The 6053-nt window shown below is 40.4% G+C and overlaps 1 protein-coding gene and 1 pseudogene across 1 annotated transcript in view; both read left to right on the top strand.

Moving 5' to 3' along the window:
* Window positions 1-33: 33 nt before the first annotated feature.
* The window catches only part of RNF145 (ring finger protein 145), a 111567-nt gene continuing 105547 nt past the window's right edge, over window positions 34-6053 (top strand). Inside the window, 1 exon segment of the mRNA XM_002806589.7 lies at window positions 34-735. The gene's annotated coding sequence lies outside the window, so the exon portion shown is untranslated.
* LOC100388635 (solute carrier family 38 member 8-like) overlaps window positions 539-6053 on the top strand; it is a 31460-nt pseudogene continuing 25945 nt past the window's right edge.

The following is a 6053-nucleotide window of genomic DNA, read 5'->3' as shown; positions in this document are numbered from 1 at the left end:
AAGTACGTTGCGGACCGCGCGGCTGCTTCCTTTGAATCTCTTCGGGTGCCAATCCTTAGTGGCTGCTGTGAGAGATCTCCTCAAAGCCACGAAGAAGCCGGGCCTTTCCGAGACTGTAACCGCTGTGCAGATGGCCCCGATCCCTGGGTGGCCGCTTGCTCGTTCTGCGCGTGTGCTCGCTGTGGGCCCGGAGCGGATGGGTGTTGCGGCTTGTGACGTCTCTAGCAGCATCGGAATTGGGTGTGCTGGGTTTTCCAGGTGTATTGAGGTCTTCGTGAGATTCCTGGCTAGGACTTCTGTGGCTGTATCGTGTTCCGAATGAAGCTTAAAAGGTGATCTTTGAGAACTCAAGATCGAGACCCCTCCATGGCCCCAGTGGCTGCCAACACTAATAATTTCAGAGACATAGAATCTGAGGAGACTCTCCAATCTAAGGGGAGACGGAAAAGGGTCAGGAAAGGTGAGGGGCAAGCTTAAGTGACTCAGAATCCAGGAAGCAAATCTCATAGGAGAGCTGCGATCGAGGTAACCATACTGTATGGAATCGTCTCAACCCTCGCATCAGCACCTCCATACCGTTTTTCCTCTGAATGCAAGGAAAGCCGGTTACACAAAGGCTGACAAAAGAATGTCAGACTTGAATGGAAATTCGGAGCAGTCCTCATCTGCTCCATACAGCGAACTTCCAATGCGCACGACGGCGATGTAACTAATGTTTCCTTCTTGGCAGTGAGGGTAAGGCAGCAAAGAGCCAAGTTTTGTATCTTAACGGTTCTTTAGTTAAGAGGCACACGCTATTTTTTACATTTTTCCCTCCTTTTGATTTTTTTTTTTTTTGCTGCACTAGTAATGCATGAGTATCTGCTCATTTAAAAATCTCGAACGTTTTTTCATTGAAAAGTATGCCCTCTGCCAGGCGCGGTGGCTCACACCTGTAATCCCAGCACTTTGGAAAGGCGAGGCGGGCAGATCACCTGAGGTCGGGAGTTCAAGACCAGCCTGACCAACATGGAGAAACCCCACCTCTACTAAAAATACAAAATTAGCCAACCGTGGTGGTGCATGCCTGTAATCCCAGCTACTCGGGAGGCTGAGTCAGGAGAATCGTTTGAACCTGGGAGGCGGAGGTTGCAGTGAGTCGAGATCGTTCCATTGCATTCCAGCCTGGGCAACAAGAGTGAAACTCCGTCTTAATAAAGAAAGAAAAGTATGCCCTTTTCTTCGATGAAAAAAATAGAAGGAAGGTCTTAATTTAAAAAAATAATGATAATTGCCCAGACCAACATTTTCAAGCATTTTCTTAAATAGTTTTCTTGGAATAGCTGCATAGTTTTGGGTCTTACACTGAAGTTAGGTACTCACATATGGGAGCTAAAAAAATTCACTCCGTGGAGGTAGAGAGTAAAATTGTGGTTACCAGAGGCTGGGAAGGATAGGAGGGAGAGGGAGATGAAGAGAAGTTAAAAGGAGTGAAAACATGATTAGACAGAATAAGTTGTAGCATTCCACAGCACAAGACGGGTGACTATAGTTAGCAATTTATTATATATTTCAAAATAGAAAGTTTAGAATATTCTCAACACAAATGATAAATGTTTGAGGTGATGACTATTCAACTTACCCCAATTTAATCATTATACATTATATGCATATATCAAAATATCACATGTACCCACATGAATAGGTATAATTATTATGTATGAACCAATCAATAATAAAGTAAAAGCGTTTTTAAAAGAATGGGAAATCCTAAAATTACAAGAATTTACATCAAAAAATATCACACACTAGCAGTCAATTCAAAAAGACCATCAAAAGTCAAGGGACTGAACTCCAAAATGAATAATTATAATGTTTTTCAACCCAGTCTCTTTTTCCTGGCTTTGTTCACCTGCCAGCTAGCTGCTTGCCACTTTATATTTGTACTGTTGTCATTAATGAAGCTTGTTTTTGTTAATTACAAAGTCAAATGAAACATTTTTAAGCTTCACTAAGTTTGACATAACCAACACTATTCATGTGGAGATTCTTGTTACAAGGGGTCTGATAAGTCAGGTATTTGTAGAGTGTAGGTACTTTAATAATTGCCAAGTGTTGTACAATAGTATTTCTCAGAATTAGGGTAGCAAAGTGTTTTGGACAAACAATCCATCTAATAAATGATTTCAAGTTACCTTTCGCCCATATCTCAGTTCTTCCAAGTCCATTTCTACTTGATTAGAAATAATGTTAAGAAAAGACTCAGAGTAGATTTAAAGTTATCACTTCCTCCAAGGCCATTTCCACTTAGCTAAATATTCAAGAAATCAAAAATAGCATTAAGAAAAGACTTGGAGTAGATTTAAAGTTATCATTTGGCAAAAGGACTTGTACTCTTGATAAATCTAGGAATGACAAAATGGACCCAGGAAAGGGCTCACAGCAACTCACATTGGCCAATAAGAAAAGAACTGGTTTCACTTTGGAGGCCAAGGCAGGTGGATCACCTGAGGTCAGGAGTTCAAGACCAGCCTGACCAACATGGTGAAACTCCGTCTTTAAAAAAAAAACTGGCTGGATGCAATGGTTCACGCCTGTAATCCCAGCACTTTGGGAGGTCAAAGCAGGCAAATCACTAGAGGTCAGGAGTTTGAGACCAGCCTGGTGTGTGAGCACTGCTCAGTACCAAGCTTGGATTTTCTAATCTTTTCAGGCAGATTCGTGGGAAGAAAAACACCAGCTGAGATATATAGAGAAAAGAAAGAGAGTTTATTTACAAGGAAAGAAAAAGAGTTTATTTACAAGGATACCTAGAGACGCTCACAAACTTCAACACCAGCAGTAAAGCAGCACGGGTTTTCGCAAGTCTAGACCAAGTCACCACCGAAGCTCAGTTCGGCTTCTGCTAAACAATCTTTTATACTTTTTAAAACAAAGAAGGGGCAAGTCAGGACACTGTCCACATCTTCATCATGTAACTAACATCCTTGAGGTGTTTACCAAAAATTGGATCAGGGAACTGGCCAGGTTCCCAGGTCCAGTTCTTCAGAGCCTTTTTTTTGCATTGGGAAAATTCTGAGCTCGGAATGCCCCCAATGATAAGGAAATGAAGATATAGAGTCTGTCCATGACTTGTAAACATAATTAACTCCTTCTGTTCCATTACACCTGGTCAACATGGTGAAACCCCATCCCTACTAAAAATAAAAAATTAGCTAGGCATGGTAGCACACGCCTGTAATCTTAGCTACTCGGGTGGCTGAGGGATGAGAATCACTTGAACCTGGGAGGTGGAGGTTACAATGAGCCAAGATCACACCACTGCACTCCAGCCTAGGCGACAGAGCAAGACTGTCTCAAAAATAAAAGAACTTTTGTCTCCTGTTGCTCCCTGGAGCCTCTCTGTTAATATGTGGAGGATAGTATACTTGTCCTTCATTCATGCAGCCCTGTAGCAGCTAAAGATGCCTAGAAATTCCTCTATAGATGGTCAAGTCTAAGAGTCTAAATATATATATATATATAAACAATTTCACAACATCAGGTGATAAACTATTAATATTACTATGACCACATTTACTTTGGAAGACAAAAGGATATTCCTGCACCTAGGCGAGAAATCCACCACTACTCAGCTTTTTATCTCCATCTCCCTAGATTTTTTTCTCCCCTTTTTTCTCTCTGGTCATTTTCTTTCTCTAGCAAGTGTGTTCTCTTGCCTAGCTGAGATCTACTCACCTCATAAAGCTTTCCCTCTTCCCAGTTGGAAGACAATCCTCTTTAAAAATTTAGTTCCCTCTAGAAGTTTCTCTCTCTCTTCTAATACCTACTCCCTTGCCTTTATCTTGCCTGCAATAAGGGAGCTGGAAATATTTAGAGTCTGCCCCATATGACAGAATACAGGTTCTTAATGAAGCCTGCCCAGTTACTGCTCTTCTCTATTCAATGCGCTTTCACTAAACTAGTACTTAAAAACTCCGTTTTCTTCAAACCTCAGAACTTCCAATATACACCTTTGCTTTAGGCAGATGACATTGTCCCATATTTTGGCAATTCCTCTTCAAACCTATAAATCTACAAACTAAGCACTATCTTTAGTCATCCTCACTTTTGCTTCTATTTCATTTAAGGCAGTTCCCTTCTATTTGAAGCCAACCCTTTTACTTGGTCTCTGGCTTATTCCTTCTAAGGAAGCTTTCTATAAATCCAAGATTCCCTTCTTTTGCTCTTATATACTTAGCCTCTTTTTTCTGGCTCATTCCATCAATAATAAACATGCTATGGTATCTTGCCATCATAGCCACCACCCTTTCCTTTCGCAGATGGTATTCAGAACATTGTTTACAGTTGTCTGAACTTGACATACTCTATAATTGTGTATTTCTTAGAGCTGTTATCTGTTTAGTGACATTCTCTCCCACTATATTATAAGCATATTATTCCTTGTTTACACTGCTATAAAAATGCTACCCGAGTCTGGGTAATTTATAAATAAAAGAGGTTTGGGCCGGGCGCGGTGGCTCAAGCCTGTAATCCCAGCACTTTGGGAGGCCAAGGCAAGTGGATCAAGAGATCGAGACCATCCTGGTCAACATGGTGAAACCCCGTCTCTACTAAAAATACAAAAAATTAGCTGGGCATGGTGGTGCGTGCCTGTAGTCCCAGCTACTCAGGAGGCTGAGGCAGGAGAATTGCCTGAACCCAGGAGGCGGAGGTTGCGGTGAGCCGTGATCGCACCATTGCACTCCAGCCTGGGTAACAAAAGCGAAACTCAGTCTCAAAAAAAAAAAAAAAAGTGGTTTAATTGATTCACAGTTCCACAGGGCTCAGGAAACTTACAATCATGTCAGAAGGTGAAGGGGAAGCAAGGTATGTTTTACATGGTAGCAGGAGAGAGAGAGTGTGTGTGCAGGGGGAACTGCCACTTTTAACCCATCAGTTTTCATGAGCGCTCCCTTACTATCATGAGAGCAGCATGCAGGAAACCACCTCCATAATCAAATTACCTCCCACCAAGTCCCTCCCTCAACACATGGGGATTATAATTTGAGATGATATTTGAGTGGGGACACAAAGCCAAATCATATTAGTAAATTTTGTTAAAAAACAGACAATTTATTCACCTTTCTATTCTCAGAAGCTAGCATGATATTGGCTAACATAGGTGCTCAATAAATATGTGCTGAATGAATGAATAGTGAATGTTAAGTAATAAGAGCATATTATATAAGAGTTGTCCTCTGGTATTGATAGGACATTGGTTCTAGGACCCCTAGTGAATAACAAAATCTGAGGATCCTCAAGTCCCTGATGTAAAATAGCATAGTATTTGCATATAACCTATACATATCCTGTCATATTCTTTAAATTATCTCTCAATTGCTTATAATATCTAATACAATGGAAATACTATGTAAACAGTTGGCATACTGTATTGCTTTTACTTCCATTATTTTTTATTATTAGGTCCTATTATCTTTGGGTTTTCCCCCTAATATTTTCAACCTGAGATTGATTAAATGGGTGGTTTTGAAACCTGTGGATCCAGAGGGCCAGCTGTATATATTGTGCATGTAACAATACATATCAGTGAATGGTTACAATTTGTATATAACTCTGGAGGTACAGGAAAGTTCTGAAATGCACACTGAAATTGTGATAGATCATAGCTCTGTAGGATGTACTCAGTAAATATTTGTTAGGTGAATTAATGAAATTTTCTGTTTGTGGCATCATTGAACAGGTGATTTTCATCTTGTTTGTATTTTTCTGTATATCTGAATTTTTTACAATGATTTTACATTTTATTTCTTTTTTATATGAGAATTTCATAAAGGCGTTCTTTTAAACAACATTCGAATAACACAGATATATTCATAACTCTGCTAACTTTTTAGTGCCTCTCCTTGCTTTTCTATACTTCATACACATTCATACACACATATGTACAGTTTATGTGACTTTTTTTGATCTTGCTCTGTTGCTCAGGCTGGCGTACAGCAGCACCATCAAGGCTCACTGCAGCTTTGACCTCCCAGGCTTGGGTAATCCACATCAGCATTTCAAGTAGCTTA

Source organism: Callithrix jacchus, chromosome 2 (genome assembly GCF_049354715.1).
Source record: "Callithrix jacchus isolate 240 chromosome 2, calJac240_pri, whole genome shotgun sequence".
NCBI lineage: Eukaryota > Metazoa > Chordata > Mammalia > Primates > Cebidae > Callithrix > Callithrix jacchus.
Note: the sequence above shows the minus strand (reverse complement) of the source record. Positions and strands in the feature narration are given on the sequence as shown.